The sequence below is a fragment of the Callospermophilus lateralis genome, chromosome 17, assembly GCF_048772815.1.
Source record: "Callospermophilus lateralis isolate mCalLat2 chromosome 17, mCalLat2.hap1, whole genome shotgun sequence".
Lineage (NCBI taxonomy): Eukaryota > Metazoa > Chordata > Mammalia > Rodentia > Sciuridae > Callospermophilus > Callospermophilus lateralis.
In genome coordinates, this window is record NC_135321.1 from 46609190 (window position 1) to 46629955 (window position 20766).

A 20766-nucleotide genomic window follows, 5' to 3' on the forward strand; every position below is an offset into this window, starting at 1 on the left:
GTTTAACTTTGTTAAACTTTATATTTCAACCTTAATTTAATTGTGGTATGCAATTCCTCCCTCTACCCATTAATATCAAAACACCCATCAACATCAAATAAATGTTAGTAATCTTTGGTAGATAATTTGGGAACCACCGAATTAAGAGCTCTTTAAAGCTTGCTCTAGCTCTAGGAATTTGGATCAAAAATTCTAGGAGAAGGGCTGAGAATATAGTTAAGTTGGTAGAGTGCTTGCCTCTTCTGCACAAAGTCCTATGTTCAATACTCAGCACCACAAACAAAACAAAACAACTCTAGGAGGGGAGGGAACTGGGTCTGACTTCTTTACTTCATCCCCACTGCTTGACACAGGGAAGGTGAACAATGTTTGCAAAATAAATGGATGAACTGTGGTAGTGCAGGTTTTCTTCCTTTTTGCTCCCCTATGAAGTGTAGGCTATTTCTATCCCTCTTCTGAAGTTGTCTACATATCATATTAAAGCAAGTCCAGCTAGAGAGAGGAGACAAAGGCCTTTAAAAAAAAATCTAAAAATACACGGGAATTATGGTAAGAGTCTTTCTTGGCAATGTAAAACTGTGGTTGTCTTGAAGATATTTGACCCTAATAGGATTGCTTTCCCATTTCTTCCTCTGTTCTTATGAGTGGAAACCTTATTCAGATTGGAAGAAAAAAATCAGTTGGAAGGAGATGACTGACAGCTCTATTTTGAAGATCAAAGACGAAAAGAATGCCCGATAGGAGAGAATGAGAGGTTTTTAAGAGACCAAGAGGCTCTTGGTAGTGGAAAGTGAAGAGAGTCTGTGGAAGTGGGAAGCTCCCTGAAAGATAGGGAAATGGTGACCAAGTGGTTGGCTTCTAACTTAAGAAGTTTAAAAAGTTGGTGGATGAGCTGAAGAAGGAAGAGAAACCACATTTGGTGCTAGGTAGACACTGTATGAGCCACAATGGGCATCTTGAATCAGAAGTGAAGAACTCAGGGGTGTTGCCTACCAATTTCTGTAGATGTGAGAACTCAGTTATAAGGAAAAAATTTTTTTTCAGGAACTAGATGATACCATTCTATTATTAAAGGCATCCGAAGTGAAAGGACAAAGATCTAAAATGCTATTCAACTGTTGGGAGTAGTAATACAGATTGTAGTATCTGCTGCCTACAATTCATAATTATGGTTAAAGCAAGTTCTAGAAGATGTCTGCTAAAATGCAATGTATGACCAGAGGAGAAATAACACACTGACCCAACAGTAGTAGTTATATTCTCACTGCAGAGAATAGAATTCTAGAAAACAGAACACTGGAGAAGTAAATTGTGCTGGGGGAAAGAGAAGCTAAGAAGTGTGGGGCTGTGCTGTAGAACAGCACTGCAAAGGTTCTGGGAGTTAGGAGTCAGGCCTATGGGTGCCAAAGGCTTGAGGTACTGAAGATGTATGTTTAAGATAAAAGATATGGGAGATACCAAAGGTGTATTTTATCTACTTTACCATTTTGTTCACAGCACATAAAAAAAGAGACACTGTCAGGTCAGAAACAAAAGATCTTGGAAGACAGCCCGGACATCCCCATTTCTGCTTTATATCAACTGTTCTGATTTTATTCATTGATTTGTAACTTATAATGACTACCAATATTTGCAATTATTAAATATGTGTACACATATCTGTATAGCAGTTATTTTAAATATTGTAAATGTGTTTTCATAATTATATAAAATACAAATAAAATCAAATCAAGGTTTAAGGGTTTTTTTTAAATTCTTTTTCACTTGCATTCCAATGTCATGTCTGTTTTTGTGTGTGTGGTACTGGAGATTGAAGTGAGGGTCTCAGGCACACAGTTTGCCCAACCCTACCCAACCCCAAATATTGTTTCTTAATAAGGATAAAAAAGGAAAGTGGTTGTAGCTGGCACTCTAGAGTTGCATATAGTCTGTAACCTGAAATATTTCCATAAAAAACCAGAGGACTTAGATACTGAAGTAGAGTTATTAACTGTAGTGATTATAAATTACTGTGTTACTCCTCTTCAATACATAAAATATGTAGAATTTCACTACCATGAAGGTATTCTATGGAAGTGGAATTCTTTGGAATGTGGGTTAACATGCAAAGAAGGTTGCTAATGGTGGATTGGATCTCTCTCTCCAACATTCACATGGAACTTCACTGCAGACTTGAATTGAGACAAATCGTTTAGACATGTGCATACCATTTTCAAAACCACAAAAATTTTAAAAACACTCTATTGAAATTTCCACCCACTAAAAGTTCCAGTTCAGTTTTACATTTTTATCATTATATAGTATGTGCTAATTTTCCTAAATAAAACATATGTTAAAAATACCATTATAGGGGCTGGGTTGTAGCACAGTGACAGAGCTCTTGCCTAGCACATGTAATGCACTGGGTTTGAGCCTCAGCACCACATAAAAATAAACAAATAAAATAAAGGTATGCGGTCCATCTACAGCTACAAAAATAAAAAAAAATGTTACTAGACATTTAAAAAAATACCACTATAATATTTGATACGTGATGATTCCCATGACAGAAAGATAAGCTATTGAGTTTGCAAAGAGTAAATAGATATTAACAAATATACATCCTTCTATACATAATTCAAAACATTGTGTTGTTTCTGATAAATATATTTAAAGGAAACAAGAATTATCCATGTTTGATGTCAAGGTAAAGCATTCATTTTTATGCAACAGGAAATGACTCTACTCAAAATCTTTATTTCATCAGCTTGTTACAGTTGTTTTTAGGCAAAAAACTATTAATTTTGATGAAAGAGCATGATTTATACTGCTGTCCTTGGTTACCCTGAAGATTTAAATGTTATGTCAACTTTTCAACATTCAATGCAGAAAGAAATTCAAGTACAAAATTATCTTTCATAAAAAAGAATTAATAGGTTCTTCATATTCCCATGTCACCATCCACCTTAGCAAAAACAAAAATAAAAAAGTATCCAGAATCAACTTGTTAAAATGCTACAACTATATTTTTGGCTTTTCAAGTGATTGATATGTACCATTTTGTACAAAGAAGTGTTGCTTAATTTTTTATGCTAGAAGAAGTCCTCAAGAGATTTTATATGATGTTGACTGACAGTTAAGAATCTCTTATTGGCCATGTATGGAACACAGTAGGGGAAACATAGGACCTACTATGTATGTGTGGTAGACAAAATAATGCCTATTCCAAAGATGTTAATGTCCTAGTTTCCAGACCTGTGAATAGGTTACTGTACAGGGGTTTTGCAAATGTGATTACTTGAAGTATCTTGGGATGGGGAGACCCTCCAGGATTATCCTGGTGGGTTCAATGTAATTGTAAGCATCTTTTAAATTGAGAGGTAAAAGGGTCAAAGTTGGAACAAGGAAGTGTGACAACAAAAGCAAAGCTCAAAATGATGTATTTTGAAGATGGAGGAAGTGTCCACAAGGAAAGGAATGTGGTGTAGGTCTCTAGAAGCAGCAGGAAATGGATTCTCACTTGGAGCCTTCAGAAGGAATGCAGCCCTGTCAACAGGCATAAACCTTGCTGTTAGCCCAGTGGGATCCACTTCAGACTTCTGACCTCCAGAACTATAAGATGACAAACTTGTGTTGTTTTCAGCTATTAAGTTTGTGGTAATTTTTTTTTAAAGCAGCAATAGGAAACTACTATCTTATGTGGCTTAAAGTTCCACTTTTTCCCCCCCATATTATCTATCTGGAACATATTAACTCCCAAGAGTTAATATGATGAAGTAGAAAGAGAAGCTGGAATTAAACAGGTCATTTTTAAAATCCTGATTTTTGCCATTTCCTCTCTGTATGACCTTGAGGAAGTTATTTATCTCCTTTGACCTCAAGTTTCTTCATCAGAAAAAGAGGATGTGGTGAGAGGTAAATATGGTAAGATGCAAAATGTCCAGCATGATGCCTGGAGGACTCCCTTCAAGATAGATCTTCAAGAAACGTGACCCTAAATCTTCACCAGATTGCCAAAGATTTATTGCATGAAAGTGATTCACTTGGCAGTTTCTTGTTTGCATTAGGAGCCCCCAGAGCCTTCTGGGAAGATGCCTGTCCTAGGGTCACAGTGTGAGTCAAGGCACAAAAGGCTAGCTTGAGACTGTGTCCAAACCTGCAAGCTAAGAAAAGCTGAGAACCCTTCCCTGGAATTAGGGTGGGCATGCTCTGTGAACTTTTGACCTTTCCTGTTTCACCTTGTCTGTCTGTGACCCAGGAACTGGCCTGTCCCCCCACCCCTGCCCCGTGGCGCTATGTTGATTTGCCAGCAGGGTGGAAAGCCTGCGTTCACAGATAGGGCACAGAGCTCCTCAACAGCAGCTGCCTGGGTTTTGAGGATTAAATCCCAGGCTTTTGCTCCGTGACTCAGACAGTGCATGCTGATGCCTGTTTGCCTGTCCTGGCTGCTTGGCGTGTTCAGTGTTAGCAAACTCGGAGCCCACATTTCCAAGCATGGGCTTAGGTGACCTGGAGAACATAAACCACTGCACAAAGCTATTCTCACTGGAGAATATAGAGCGATCCCAGAAGAAAAACAGATTTGAAGGGATTACACTTAAGCAATGGAGATAGTATCTTTCCTCATATTTGAAATCTCATAATCCAGGGTGAGGCACAAGGACACATTTTTGCTGCTAAATTTCTTTGGGAGATCTACTAGTTTTGTCCCTTTTTGGTATGTGGGTTTTGAAGAAAATTGGTCTTTGCCTGTATTTTTTTTCTCTTAAATTTAGCCATCAGTAGATTCAAAGAACAGAATTCAGTGTTGTAATCAATGTGGACATTCAGATGTTCTAAATCAAAATCTCAATTCCAGCATATTTTACTCACAACAAAGTTAATTTGACCTGAATTTAATATTCTGCATAACTGCAGTTGTTCCAGATAGTTACTAGGCATAAATGGTAAGTAATTTCTTACAAATTCCTGTAGTTACTGTTTCTTGTGCACAACGAACTCATATTTTAATGACTTTTTGCTTTTAAATCTTTAGCTAGAGTGATCTATAAAGTAACTATTGTTGCAATTCAGGTTCAATCTTCAAGCCCATCATGTATATTCTGGTCCTCTAAGAAGTAGATTTCTAGATGAAATTAGATGTTCAAGATATTTCCTGGGGGAAACCCCTGTGATGTATAAAGAGGAGGGGGCAGGAGCAGGCAGGGCCAAGATGCAGACCAAGAAAGCAGATTGGGTAGAAAGAACAGAGTGTTTTCAAAGAAACTTTGGCCAGTCCAATGGGGTGTTCTTGAATCCCAGGCACCTATTAGAGAAACCCTGATTCTCACAGGAATGAGCCTGTGTTAGTTTCCAGCTTCACTTGGTCATCATTGTTTGGGAGCAACTTGCTGAAAGCATGGCCTGGGCTTAATATGGATCCACCAGAGCAGTAGTGGGCCTATGTCAGCTGTGTGCCCTGTGGCAGAACAGCTAAGCAGTGCATTTTCATGGCCACCCCCACTTCTTGCCCACCCTTCAACATTGACACATTTTAAGAAGCAAGGATCTGTGTGCTGACTCCACACTCAGTACCTGGGACCCCTATTCTCAAACCCGTTGGACTATTTTCCAGATCCTGAACACCATATTTCAATGGATAATCATTGCCACCACATTATATATTTGTGAGAATTCTGTTCAGCCTAATCTTGCACCAAAGACAGTTTACTAATAAACGATTTTTAAGTAATAATGGCACTGTTTTTTAAAAACCTTCACATAATGATCATATTCCACTTTTGGGGGCAGGAAATCTGGCATAAAATCTGTGACAACTATGCAGTGAAATGAGGCATTCTTGGTTACTCTTCGTATTATTATTATTATTATTATTATTATTAGAGTCATCTCTGGGCTGTGTATTCTGAAATTTTTTTTTCTGTTTCAAAAGAAAAGCTGGGTCCCAGATGGGTTGGTTCTGTATGAATTTCAAGCACAAGTACATTATTTGCCTATGTGAGAAAATTGGGGAAGGACTGAGAGAACACACTGGATTCTTGATTCTAGGCATCTTGGATTAGAAAGAGGGATTCGATAGGTCCAGGGTCTGTGATGGGAATGAAAAGGCAGATGGAGCACTTGCCAGAACTAGACCACCAGCAGTCAAGGAAGGTGGCCTCATCATCTTGGGAAAATATGGGAAATTGGGAAGGAGATGTCAGGTCCGTCTCTCCTGATCCTTACCAAGGCATATACCCCTCAAGGCAGCCTGTGTGTCCACCCTTCTATCACCCAAATAACTCCTCAGAAGCCAGCTGATGTCTAGTATTAAAGTATTTTATTCCATAATTAGAAAAGTTTAAAGAAAGTCTAGTTCACTGCAACTGTGCTCAATTGCCTGCTTGTTATGTGCACCTGGTCCTTCTCTAGGCTGTTTTTTCTTTAACAGTTTCTATCTCTAACAAAATGCTTGGTACAAAGATGATTCTGCATATATTTATATTGAACTAAATGGAATCAAAAGATGCAGATACGTGGGGAGAGGCAGCAGAATAACCAAAGTGAAATTACATGAAAGTAAATAAACACCTCTGAGTGCAAAACTGCAGACATTCAGATATCCTGAATGCAAATGTCAACTCCATCACATTCTGCCTATGGGAATACAAATGGATGCTTTAACCATTCTACATTTAATATCCTTCTTATGAGCGTGAAGTGCCTACCCACTCCTGTATCAAATGATAGGGATTCTAAAAATATAAAGATGGATAAAGTTTTATTTATTTATTTATTTGTGTGTGTGTGTGTGTGTGTGTGTGTGTGTGTAGAAGTTAGATTAAAGACAACTAATGCTTGTATCCACAAAAGCACAGAGACAGGCTTTCAGGGATATTCAAGTCCGCCTGGGCATGGAGATATTTCAGGCCATACAGAATTATAATTTCCAGTTTCAGGAAATTCTAGATTTTTTTAAAAAATGTAACTCTACTTACAAAGCATAAAGTGATACATGGCTCACATCTAAACAGGTAGCTTTCAGTCCTTCCATAGATGGTATTCACTTACTGCATTTGATTTTTGTACTAAAACCCTATTGCAACATAGCCACCCTTTTATTGCTAGCAGTTGGCAATTGAGTGAAGCATACTCTTGTTTAGTTCTTTATGGCTTACCAAATATTTTAAATGCATATTACTATTTTGACTCCTCAATAGTACTCTGGAAAAGAACAGTTTTCATGATACCTCACCACTTATTATTTCAGAACTCTTGTTTTTGTTTTTTAGTGCTGAGGATTGAACCCAGGGCCTTGTACATAGTAAACATGTGCTTTACCACTGAGCTAAACCTCAGCCCCTAATTCAGAACTCTTAAAGGAATTCTACAACAAGAATTTGGATGATGGTTAAAAGGTCAGAGTAAGACCTGGTTTATTCCTGAGTTTTACACATGCAAGTTGTATGACCTTGGAAAAGTAAGTAACTTAAATCAAACCAACTATTTTCTAGATCAATGCAATAGCTCTGCATTCTGATTTCAAAGGAGAAATGGATCTTGAGCCCTAAGGATTTTCTTAAGTAGTACTCATAGTCAAATTAGCTGAAGTGAGGCATGTGGAATTCTTAGCACAAAGTCTGTCACGTACTAATATTCAGTGTCAGCATTAGCTTTACAAATTTGTCATTTACAGAGTATTATCATATATTTCATTCTGTCCTCCCAATAACTCCATAAAGTTTGGCTTTCTAAATGGAGAAATCAAAGCTCAGGGAACTTATGATCTGTTCCAGTTATTCTGGCAATTGCATGCCAGAGCTTATCTGCTTCTCTCCATGATGGACACTGCCTTGGTGAATTAGGAAAACTGGTCCCTGGGATGGATATCAAGGAAAAGTAGATGGGGGTGGGGAAGCAGCAATACAAGGAAACTAGCTCCTAGAGAATGAAAAGATGGAGGCTTCTGCCATAGGAGACGTAGAGTTAACTGACAAAGGAGTCGGGTTCTGTTTTCTCTTTTCTTCAGCTTCAGTGAACAAATGACCTAAGAGTATTTCTAAAATCTTTATAAATTCCCAGCAATATTTGATCATTTATGGAAGGCTTGAATATTAGGGTTAGAAATTAAAGAAATCAAATCCTATTGGTTGGTTGGGATTTTGAGTAGCATTTAAGTATATTTACTTTTTATTCTAGAAGTATTATTATTACATTACAAAATTTTGAAAAATGGCATAGGACCTTTAATATTGGTGACAATTTAGATGATTTTATATTCCTGACACATTTTTTATATTCATCCCTAAGCATTTGAATCTGCCCCCTGCTTTTTTCTTTTTTAAACTTGGTGCAGTTCTACCATGATTGTAAACCCAGATTTACACTCTTTGGGAGGTATTTTTGTGCAGCAGTGATAGGGAAGATTATTTTTATTGGTTTGGAAAGAAAGAGTTTGGGGTTTGTGTTACCAATTGATATGTGCAAATATATAGGGCAAGTTAATTGAGGTATGGGAGGCCTTGTAGTCCACCAGAAAACCAGCATCAGGAGGCTGCTGTGCAGCTAAGAGTGGTAGAAACGGGGGCTCCTCTGGAGTTGAGGTCAGGGTTAATTTGCAAGATCTTGTGGGTGATACCATGGTGAGATGTGAAACCATGAACCCTGAGTATAAAACAAGATTGGGTAGAAGAGGATAAGAGAAAGAATACAAGGGGGAGAGTTGTAGAATTTCCTTTGATTCCCTAAACAGAAGAAGATGTGAGGCAAGATTTCAAGTCAAGGAAAGCTATGGAAGACAGCCAGGTAAGGTTTCCAGCTAGAGAGAAAAGGATGTAGAGATGGTTATTTGTTCACTCGCTCATTCATTCATTCATTTACTCAGAAGGAATTGTTGAATATTCATGTACAAAGAGCTCATGGGACTTCTTTTTAGGAGAAAATGGTGGCATGATCCCCAACTGGAAGGGAGGCATCTCTGCAATACAGACACCTCAGTGATGAGAGTGTGCTTAGAGAGCAACTGCAGATGATTTCAGAGACTCCTACAGTTGTCTATGCTGAGGAGCCTTACAAAGAATGAAATGGCAGTCAGGGGAGGGCCAGTCTCAAATAGGCTTACAATTTGACTAAGATGTCTGCGGAATTCACATAAACGAAATGCCCAAAACCCCTTGTTGCCATTGACAAGGGATTGCTGCTGGGAAAGCCTTTTATTACTAGTCTCTTTCAGTGATACCTACATAAGACAGTCACGTGAGTTTTGCCTTCACCTAGACTTGGTGACTTGTGACCAAAAAAGTCCTACCATGTAGCCAGTTTTAGCCAACTTGGCTTTACAAAATGAAGAACCTTCATTCTTTGTTTAAAAAGTCCTGTTAATAGCTGGGTGCAGTGGTGCACACCTGTAATCCCAGTGGCTTGGGAGGCTGAGGCAGGAGGGATCACAAATTCAAAACCAGCCTCAGCAAAAGTTAGGTGCTAAGCAACTCAGTGAGACCCTGTCTCTAAATAAAATACAAAAAAAAAAAAAAAATGGCTGGAGATGTGGCTCAGTGGTTGAGTGCACCTGAGTTCAATCCCTGGTACAAAAAAAAAAAAAAAAAATCTGCTAATGATGACTTCACAAATGTAATGCTAGGAAAACTCCAGGTGTCTTTAAGATGCCTGGACTGGGAAGTAGGAGCTTAGGATTCAGAGGGCCATAGGTAGGGCCTGTGTTTGCCTTCAGGAACAGAGATGATTGCATGTGTTTTGTTTATCAGACCCCTTGTCAACATTAGATTATGGGGCTGAGAAGAAGAGTCAACAAGCTTAGCAGTGCATTCTCCAAGTCAACAAATACCTGTTGAATTGAACTGAGGCTGAGTAGAAGAGCTTCCAGGTGATTTTTCCTCTCCAAATGACTTTCTCTGTGCCTAGCAACTGAATACTTACTTGAGTTGACATCATGCCAAGGTCTAACTGTTGGTCATATATTTTCTAGATAAATGACACTAGCTTGCCTTGATTTCAAAGAGGGAAAAGGAGTTTGAATTTAGGATGGGGCCCTGAGGACATTCTTAAGTCTTGCTGACAAGGCTCCAGATGGGTTAAGGATATTCTTAGTGTTATGAACTGAGAAGTCTAGCCCCACAAGTGTGCACACAGGCTACCAAGTCTTATGAGACCATTTGGTAACAATAAATTGCATTATATTTTTAAGATGTCTTCTTGGGTGGCCAGAATAATAGTTATTAGCTAGGATTGGGTGATAAAAACTCCATGGCTTCCACACCCAAACAGAAATCAAAGTTAAACTAGGATCTACTTTTTCTTCTTCCTGTTTCCTCTCTCTGTCCTCTACTTCCATATGTTCATTAAACTCATGCTTACTAGTCCCATTTATGTCTTGTCTTCAAGGCCAATGGGATTTGAAACCTGTGCTTATCCTTCCACTATATTTTGGCATGAATGAATCCAGGAGCTTATGTTAGACTTGCCTATCCTTACAAATACGGCCAGCTGTTCTCTGAATGTGCAATGATTTTTTCAGGATCTTGGGGAAAAAGGAAGAATGTGTATAGAAAGATCACCCACATCCAACTTCCTTTCTCATCTACCTGCACATCCCTACTCAGAGCAAATTTATAAGCGAGCTAGGAAGAGAACTTTCCCATCAGAGGCTTTAAACTACATATAAGGGTATTTTGCAAGAGCAGCAGAACAGAAACAAGTTCAAAAGGACAGAGGAAAAAAATGGTCCAAATCTCTGGCAAACAGGATTTCACTGAAATTTACAGGATTCCTTGGATATGTCTTTGATTCATGCACTGATTTCCCAACACTTTGAAACGATTTCAAGTGGTATTAAAATAGAGAAAACTTTTCTCTGTAATGAAAAATAAAAAATGTCTACTTTTATAGAGAAATTGAGAAATGACTGTCGCCTGTTTGTTTTTTTAAGTTGAGTGCTTTTTTTTTTTTAATTAGGAGGTGGTTATAAGAAACTACATTCTCTTTTGCTCTATTTTAACTGCAAATGAAAAACATTTGTGATTTAGCCAAAGGAAGTTAAAGATGAGTCTTTGGGGAGAGGAAGTAGTGCAACTGGTTATCATGTTAATCTTCCACTGTAAGAGTCGGGCTCAGAGCCAGATTTGCTGCTAATAGCAAATGAACAGAACTTGAATGGTTAAAAAAAAGAAAAAAAAAATCCCCCAATCTTCAGATCTGGTGCCTGTAAGCCAGTTTGACATGTTTTCTAGTGTCCTTCTCCTTCACACATGCTAAATACCTAAAGTGACTAGAGATAAAAGCCAGCTTATTAGATACGAAATGCCTCCTCATTTATTCCCCTGTAGTAAATGTCTCTGTGTAACCATGACCATAAACCACCTTAGAATTGCACTACTATGTCAGTTTTTTTTTTCTGGAAAGTTCTCTCTTCTTGGTCTCTGTCTGAATTTTCTAGTCTGTTCATGGGAATTTAAAAGGCAAACTGAGGAGGTATTAAGAATACAAGATGATAATTTTATTGTGGTATGAAAGTAGAGATGTGGGGTTGGCAGTGGGGTAGATGCTTCCTATTTTCTATTGGATGCTAGGCTTCATTATTGGTTTAAGTGTCTTTAAAATTTCTCCTTTTATCAGATCTCTTTGAGTGAAGTTTAATATTTAGCTTAGTAGTGATAGTGTCAATGTGTATTATTTTATGGTTAAATTATTTTAAAATGAAAGAAATGATTTTTAAAATAGAAGAATCTGGGAGTGTAGCTCAGTGGTAGGGTGCTTGCCTAACATGCACAAGGCCCTGAATTCATCCCCAGTGTGTGTACATTGGGTGACACTCAGAAAAGGTGTGGCATATTGGAGGAACAGTAGTCTAGAGTCTGTGTTCTAAACTGTCTCTTTTGCAGGAGTCCACTCAGTGGTTCAAAGTTGGTTTTATCACAATAACTTGATAAAGTTAGATGACCTCTGACACGACATGTGAAAGTTATAATAATAAACGACCTCTGACAACCAAGTTCCCTGAAAAGTTCCCTGAAAGATTCAGTTGAATTGACCTGCTTCTGCCTTTCAGCTTTTGACTCATCACTTTTTCTTGTAAAATTGTAAAGATAGATTTTAGTAATGTATGCAAAGTCTCTGGCACAGCTGAGATAAACAAATTTCTCCTTCCTTTGTTTTTGCTCACAGTGGTTCTTTTCTTAAAATTTATTCAGAAGATGTTTATTAAATATCTACTATGTGGGCTGGAGATACAGCTCAGTTGGTAGAGTGCTTGCCTTGTATGCACAAGGCCCTGGGTTTGATCCCCAGCAACACACACACACACACACACACACACACACACACACACATCTACTATGTGTCAGGCCTATTCTAATATGTGGGGATTCCATAGTGCTCCAAATTCCTCTCTTATAGAGCTTAGAAAGTAGTGTTGGTTGACAATCAGTGTAGAAAAAAAATACACGTACAGACAGCCCTGACTACAATGGTCCAACGTATAATTGTTTATGGTGGGGTAAAAGCAAGATACATTCAGTAGAAGTCATACTTCAAACTTTGCATTTTGATCTTTTTTTGAGACTGGCAATATTTGGTCCCAGGTACTCTGGTGATGGTAGACAGTGGCAGTGAGCCACTGATTTATGATGTGTTGATCAGATGTAACCCCATCATTAGTGGAGGAGCATCTGTGAATGTCAGTGGTAAGAGATATTATGAAAAATAAATGGAGAAAGGCATTGGTGCAGGGACGGCAGGGTCTCTTACACAGGATGGTCAGGGAAGTTCTCTTATAAGGTCACATTTGGACAGGGTCTTTCAGAAAGTTAGGGGGAAGGTTTTGCTGATATCTGAGGAAAGAACAATCTAGGTGGAAAGAATAGCCAAGTAAAAAAGTCCTGAAGTAGGAATATACTTTATTTGTTCAAGTTTAGCAAAGATGCCGTGGGTTGAGTCAGAGGAAGAAGAAGAGTGACAGGGGATGAACTTGGAGAAACTGGTGGGCCAGTGTAGATCAACCATAGAAAGTCTTTTAGCTTTTTCTTTAAGGGATATAGAAAGCCATTGCAGGGGGGGGGGGTGTTGAGCAGAGGGATGACATGACTTGATATAATTTGGAGAAGCACCACTTGGCTGGTAAGTCGAGAACAGACTATAGTGGAGTAAGGGCAAAAGGAATGAGACTAGTTAGGAGCCTCCACCAGTTCAGACCAGAGATGATGGTGACTTGGGCCAGCATCGTGGTAATGGAGGTGGTGAGAAGTAGTTGGACCCTGGATGCATTTTGAAAGTAGAGACAGGATTTGAAATGCAGTATGAGAGAAAGAGAGGTGTCTGGGATGACTGTAGTGTTTGTGTGGGGCAACTGGAAGACTGGGGTTGTTATTTTTTGAAAGACAGGAGAGTACAGAAGGAACAAGTTTTGAATAGAATGAAATCAAGAGTTGGTTTTAGGTATGTTAAATTTCAGATGCTTAATAAACATCCAAGTATAGATGACACAAAGTTAAATCCTTAAATCAGGAGAAAAGCGCAGATGGAATATATATATATATATATTCAGTATGTTGCTGCCTGATACACACACACACACACACACACACACACACATATATATATATATACATATGTATATATATACACAATAATATGTATATATACATATATACATAATACATATGAAGAGTGACAGGGGATGAACTTGGAGAATATATATATATATATATATATATATATATATATATATATATACACATATACATATATGTATGTATGTGGCTTTAAAGAAACTCATATACATTGAGTTTCTTTAAAGCCACAGGACTAGATGAGATCACTTAGGGCTAAGGCCAATAATTCTTAATCTTAGCTGCATATTAGAATCATTGTGAGAACCCAAAAATGTATAGGTGGCTTGGTCCTATAACTAGACCAATTAGGGTATAATTCAGGGGGTCATTCCCAGGCACTGGTAGTTTTAAACAAGCTCTCCAAGTCATTCTTACATAAACCAAGGTTGAAATCACTGACCTACAGAGTGAGTGTTGATGGAGAAAGGAAGAGTCTTGCTTCCTGTTCCCCTACAGTGTTTGGAGATCAGGAAGTTGGGAGGAACCAGCAAAGGAGACTGAGTAGCAGCCAACAGTGAGGGAGGAGGGGACTGTTGTGTCCTGGAAGTCAAATGAAAAAAAAAGTTTCCAGAAAGAGAGAGTGATCATCTGTGTAAAATGTTGCTCAGACATTAAGATAGGGACTGAAAAATGATCACTGAATAGGATAATGTGGAGGTCACTTGTGACCTCAGTGGGAGTCACTAGATGCTGTGGGAACAAAACCTGTTTCTATTGTTTTAGAGAGAATGGGAGGACTGGAATTGGAAAGGGTAAACAGAAATAAGGCAGAAGCTGGTGGGGGACTGAAAGGCCTAGGAAGAATATCTTCAGATGAGAGAGATTATGGCATTTTTGAATGGTAATGGAAGGAAGGAGAACAACCTGTGATTCGGAAGAGAAAAGTAGAGTCCTTGATAAGAGTGTCCTTAGGAGTCCTGAGGAATTGGGATCCAGGGCATAAGTGAAGGAGTTGGATTAGTTCAGCCTTTTTGGCAGTAAGAGAAACATAAAATATGTGGACACAAATGTGGATAAACTAGTGAATTTGGTAGTGGGAGTGTGTAGATATTTATTTTATTCTCAGCATTGGAACCTGTGTACTTGGAAGTCTGGGATATACCAGATTAGTAAATTACATAAAATCTTGAGAATCTGGATGTTTGTAGTCTTTGGAGGTATACAAATAGCAAGATCCAAAAAAAAAACAAACAATAAAAAGGTGCTACATTAATATAACCAATTATCATATAAATATTTTAAATCTTCATTTGATGATTCTAATTTTTAGAAGAATCCGTATTAAGTGGAAAACACTTAAGCATATTACTAAATGAAAAAAGCATATTCTTCAATGGTATGAATCATATGCTCTGAGTTAAAAAAATACATTTATTTTTTTAAAAACTGTATATGTTCCATCTGGTTAGGTAACTTTAATTTTCTTCTTTGTACTTATTAGTATATTATTACCCTTATGTAATCATTTTAATATGAAGTTTCTAAGTGATATACTTAGAAAAAAACAAATTCTATAGGATAGAACTGATTCAAAGCAAAAAAAACAGAAACAAAATGATTTTTAATTTTTATATTTCAGAGTTGTCACAACAGAAGTATAAAATTATGGAATCTGACTCTAGGTTAAACCTAGACTAAGATTTACAATGAACTCATGCCTCAAAAGAAATCCACCTGTGGGTTCTACTTTGACTTACTCCTTGAAAATATTTACAGACAAATCTTCCATAAATCAAACTCTGTGATTGTAATTGGGGATTGATTTTTTGTTTATTAATATAAAATGTTCAGTATGTTGCTACCTTTTCCAACCAAAGGTATGTTCCTGCTTCCTCTTCCTACTATAGTTTTTAGATTTTTCTGAGATTCTCTCTTTATCTTCATTTCAGTACAGGTTATGGCCCTGGTTCTGATCAGTTAAGTCACCATAAATCAGAGAACCAAATTTCTCAATTTCATAGTGTTTGTTTAGTAAAACAAAGCTAGCATTATAAACCGACCTTTCCAGGTTATGTTATAAAGCAAAGGAGGACGCATTGATAGTTATGACCAGCTTGTTGCCGAATGTTACCAAATGTTGGTGGTCTAATGCTGATGATCAAGGGACAGTTCTGTCCAGGATAGGATCTGAAGGGAAGCCTAAGAATTTGCCATAGAGAAAACTTGGAAGAACATAGAGATAGAGAGACCTTTAGAAAACTGGGAAACAATACTTACTGGGGATACAACATTCATTAGCACAGGATAAGGACAGAGAGAAGGAAGAATAATGGTAGACTCCAGTAAAATGAATTATCTTCTGTAGAACCAGAAAGGATTATACATGGCATCACAAATTAAAAAGTTTCAAGTAAGTAGTCAACAGTTATGGCATGATGCCATTGATCCTTCAAAGATGGCACCTGTAATAAGTCAGAGACCAAGGTCTGGAGACTGACTGGAGCCAATTTGGAGGCAGCATTTTATGAATGACATCAAACAGGACAGCAGGACAACTTCAAAGCCTGAATCTAGAATCAGCACGCACCTCTAAGAAAAAAATACAAGTTCAGCTTTGGGATTTTTCATGGAAGTAACTTAGAAAACTCAGCACAAATTTAATGTTGGATATATAGCTATTACATAATGTATTTTGTTATTTATACACGTACATATGATACAATATACTCATAAGAATCCATTCTGTAAGTTTAGAGGGCTAAACAAAAGGGAAGAGTCTTGGAGATGTTGCTATCTCAGGATAAATATTACTTGGTGAATTTGAGGGCTCAAGAGCAGTGAGCTCTGTACTTAGTGCAGTCATCAAAGTTGATTGTGGTGTGTTGCTGCCAACAGGCTCTCACACCAGCAGGTGCCAGGCACGGAGAGCACCGCTCCCTCAGACATTGACCCCGTGTTGGGGAATACGCTGACGCACTCTGTTTACTCCAGGAACGAACAGGGAGGCTAATGCCCCTCTCCTCAAGGAGCAGCCCACGTACCATAAAGGTTTTATAGCTGTTCAAGATAGACTTCAGGTTCATTCTTTCCAGATTCATTCACAGGGAGGGAGAAGAACAGGGAGGGGATGGTAACAGTAGAGCAATGTTTAACTCAACAGATTCCAATGTCTCAGTGGTGAAGATGATCAAACCCCCACCTCCCCAGCCTGTTGGCTCCACAAACAGAAAACGTCAAGAATGGGCAAACTGCCAGATGTTCCAGCCAGCGGCTGAACTGAAACAGACTTACCCTGGGAAGGGAGGGAGAGAAACACAGCCAAGGAAACCTAAGAAGGAAAAAATGGCAAACTACCCCCAATAACTTTGCTGCTGACCCATCTAAGTGTTCGTTAAGCTGTGAATTAGAATGTGGTTGAAATGTTATGGTTATTACTATTACTATAATTCTAATAGCTAAAATTCATTATGTGTTAGACACTGGATTAAGCATGGAAGTGCACTTTCTCATCCGAACCCCTCAACCCTACAAGCTAGGTTCTATTATTATCTCCATTTCGTGGAAGAGGAAACTGAGGTTGAATAGTCTGTTCTTTAATGGAGTAAAGATTTGAAGGTAGGTCTGTCAGATGTGATTAAAACTTGAGGCATGGGGTATCAAAAATCAAAGAACAATGTGCACATTGAAGGTTTAAGTTGCAGGCCCTCAGGATGGAAAGAAGCCAAGTTTTTGGTTATCAAGTACTTTACAAAAATATTTTGTTTTCTCACAGAGTTGATATCAATTGCCTTGTTTTAAGGTAGAATAGGCATTAAATTTAGGTTTCCCGGGCTCCAAAGCTTCTGTTTTCATGGAACCTTTCTGGAAGAAAAGAAGAAATAAATATGAAGCTCCATTTTCAATGAAGGTGACTTTACACCATCCATACTATAGGAGGAGTCGAAGTGACAGACTGTTCAAATCTCATTTTAAGCAATAGTTTTGACTCCCACTAATGATTACTAATGAGAAATACTGCCTTATTTGAAGTTAACTTTCCTGGAATCTTCTAATCGACAATAAAAATCTCAAAAGAAAGAATACAAAACCTAGTTTGACTTTGTAATTTGCAATTTACAGTGTTTCCAAAGCACTTTCTTAAACTTTGCAACAGTTGTTCCAGTCCAGTTTTGTGATTTCCCAGTCTCCACTTTTTACAAGGTGGCAAGTGAACAGCAATCCATAAATATTTATTGCACTGTTATTATAGCCGTCACTACCATTTGGGTATCAGGAACTATAACGGGCATTATTTTGTTGATTCTGCAGAACAACACCTTGGAATAGACAGCCTCTTTGGACCAGAGGAAATAAGGCTTCAGGGTGTTTTGGTGGCTTGCCAAGGGCACAAAGCTAATAAGAGAAAAAGCTAGGCCTTATCGAGCTTTACCAGTATTCTTCTCCATTATAACTGTTTTTCCTTCAAGAGTCAAAGCAAGAAAGCTGGATAGTCAGCCTCTTGGTAATTGAGAGCTATAGGGAAAGATAATTTGGTCTCTTTACCTACTTTTACATATACTGAAACAAAGGCAGAGAGGAAGTAATTAATCCACAATTGTTCTTTCAATAGATTCTAATTTGAATTCTCCTCCCCAATATCTAATTCCATAATCCTGATGACTAGTTTCCCTGCAGATATGTTTTGACAACAAATGATGAAGGAAATATTGCATATTGAAAAAGAGAGATTGAAAAGGAGAAAAGAAGTTCAAGAACAGGAAAGTAGATTCAAATAAGCAAGTGAATCAACAATAAAGAGATTAGACAAAAGATAACTATTTCTACTTTGCACAGGGTAAAATTCTGGGCATAGAGAAATGTATTGATCAACTGAATGAAAGTGAGACTTCTCTTGGGTACTTCCCTTCCTGAATTGTCCTAAATCGAACTTCAAAACAGTATACCAAGGTTCTATCCATTTAAATGTGTACTTGGAGATAAAAAAATCCTAAGAAGTTAATAAATCCCAATTAACTCCCATTGTCCTTATCCTTCCCTAAAGACATACTTTTTAATGACACATCTACCTCATTGTCCCCAAAGTCCCTGTTCTTCCATTGCCTATAGTTGAAATACTTTGCCCTTTTGCTCAATACCATTCCAGATACTTGCACTAGTTAAAGTTTTGATAATGGCATATAAGGACTTCTTGATCCATGGGCTCACTTTGTCTAGTGGCTGGTTGTTCTAGAGATTGCCATCATCTGTGGATATAAAATGAGGCCCTTCTTTTGTTCCTCTGTTTCCCAGGTCCCCTAACTGTGTCATCTTTTGTTAAAACCAGCTTCTCAAAAATAACATGAAAACAAAGCTGGGTTTATTCTCGTTAAAATAAAAAAGAACACTACTTTGACAGCATCTTAGTGTCTCAGAATGGGGAGGGCAAAGTGGAAATCTTTATGAGGTTTTAGAGTCTAGTTTAAGGTAGGCCTTTCAATCTTGGAGCTTGATTGGGATAGGGATTATGATATAATAGTCTAGGAATGGAGGAGAGTAAGGCAAGGATTTGAGGCTAGGGATTCAAAGAGTCTTGGGATGAGCTAACATTTTTTGCTATCTATTAAAAAGTGAAAACATTTGATGTCCATTTAAATGGCTTTTCCAGAAAGTTTCTAAAATAAACAATACATTTATTTGCAACTTTTATCTTCTTGGGCAAGAGTTCTTAAAATACTAAAATCATGTTATTGAACACTGTGGAATAGTACAGTTGTATCGATGTAGTTAGTAAGCTGTGTGGATATAAATGGGTTTTGCTTCTCAGTATCTCATCCATGGTCATTGTTTAGCCTGAGCTAATGAATCACCAGTCACATTCCTTATGTATGATATCCATCAATTAACCTATCAAAAAGAGCCAAACACCTGAAACTTACAGTGAGTGAAACACTATCCCCAGATTTAGATGGTCTAAATTTATGATTGTATATATTTAATATTATTAATAATTAATACCCTGCCCAATTTTCAGGTAGCAGCCAGAAGGTGTCTATGCTGCAAATCCAATACTAGTCATTGGGAGTCACCTTTTCATCATCTTTGGGCTACCTATCTACATAGGGTAGGAAAAAAGGATTCTAACATTTTAGCACTGCTCATCAAATATGATCTAGTACCAAGCCACTAAATTTAGAATATTTAGAGAATTGAGTAACTCTACAGCAAAAGTGAAGCCATGTGTTTTATTCATGACATCAGTGAAAGTGACTCAGTCTCCATAGATATTGCATCTCTTTCCTAGTTTTTTTTTCCCAACTTCTGTTTGTGCAGGAGTTTGCTTACAAAAGCTCCAGGCTTTATTTCATAAAAATATTATTTAGGATGATGTTGAGAAAAGGCTGGTTAATACCCATTGAGTGTATTGTATAAATTCCCTGGAATATTTCGCTGTTTGTCATAGTGTGGAGTCTAGAATCAGAGGTGGTAATCCTAGGTGAATGGACTGACCAGCTATAGTTCATAAGGGGAGAACTGATGAACCCCAGATGGAACTGATTTTATTGTCATTAAAGCCAATGACAAGAGTTTAAGTAATAAAAGATTGAGAATGTGAAAACTTTGCTAATTTGAACTTTAAATTCTATTTGTTCCTTGTTCTTTATGCCTTTCCTGACAATTGGGGCTGATATTGACAGTAAGGTGTCTGAATAAGTGGCAGAACTTTGTAAAGCTCTTAAATAATAGTTCCAGGATACTGATTCTCTATTAGTGTGTAGCAAGTTAGCAAAGTAGGATGTTAAAGGCACCAACACTTATTAACTCACAGTTTCTCTGGATCCTGAGTCTAGACATGGCTTGTCTGAATGCTCTGCTCAAGGTTTCTTAAGGCTGAATCAAGGTATTGGTCAGGCTGCATTCTCAGGTGAAGCTTTAGAGAAGAATCTGTTTCTAAGCTTAATTTGTTGAAAAAAAAAAATCATTTCCTTATGGTTGCAAAACTGGTTTCAGCTTCCTGATAGCTGTTGGCTGGAGGTTGCCTTCTGTTCCTGGCAGCTTCCTGCAGATCCTGGAGGCTTTCCTTAGTTCCTCACCGCAGGGGCTTTCCTAACACAGCTGCTTTCTTCAGTAAGCCAGGAAGGAGAGTCTTTGAGCAGGTCTAACAAGGTGAGTCATTATGATACATCACGGGAATGACATCCTATCACCTTGTTGTATTGGTTAGAAGTAAGTCTCAGGTCTTTACTACAGTCAATGGGAAAAGATT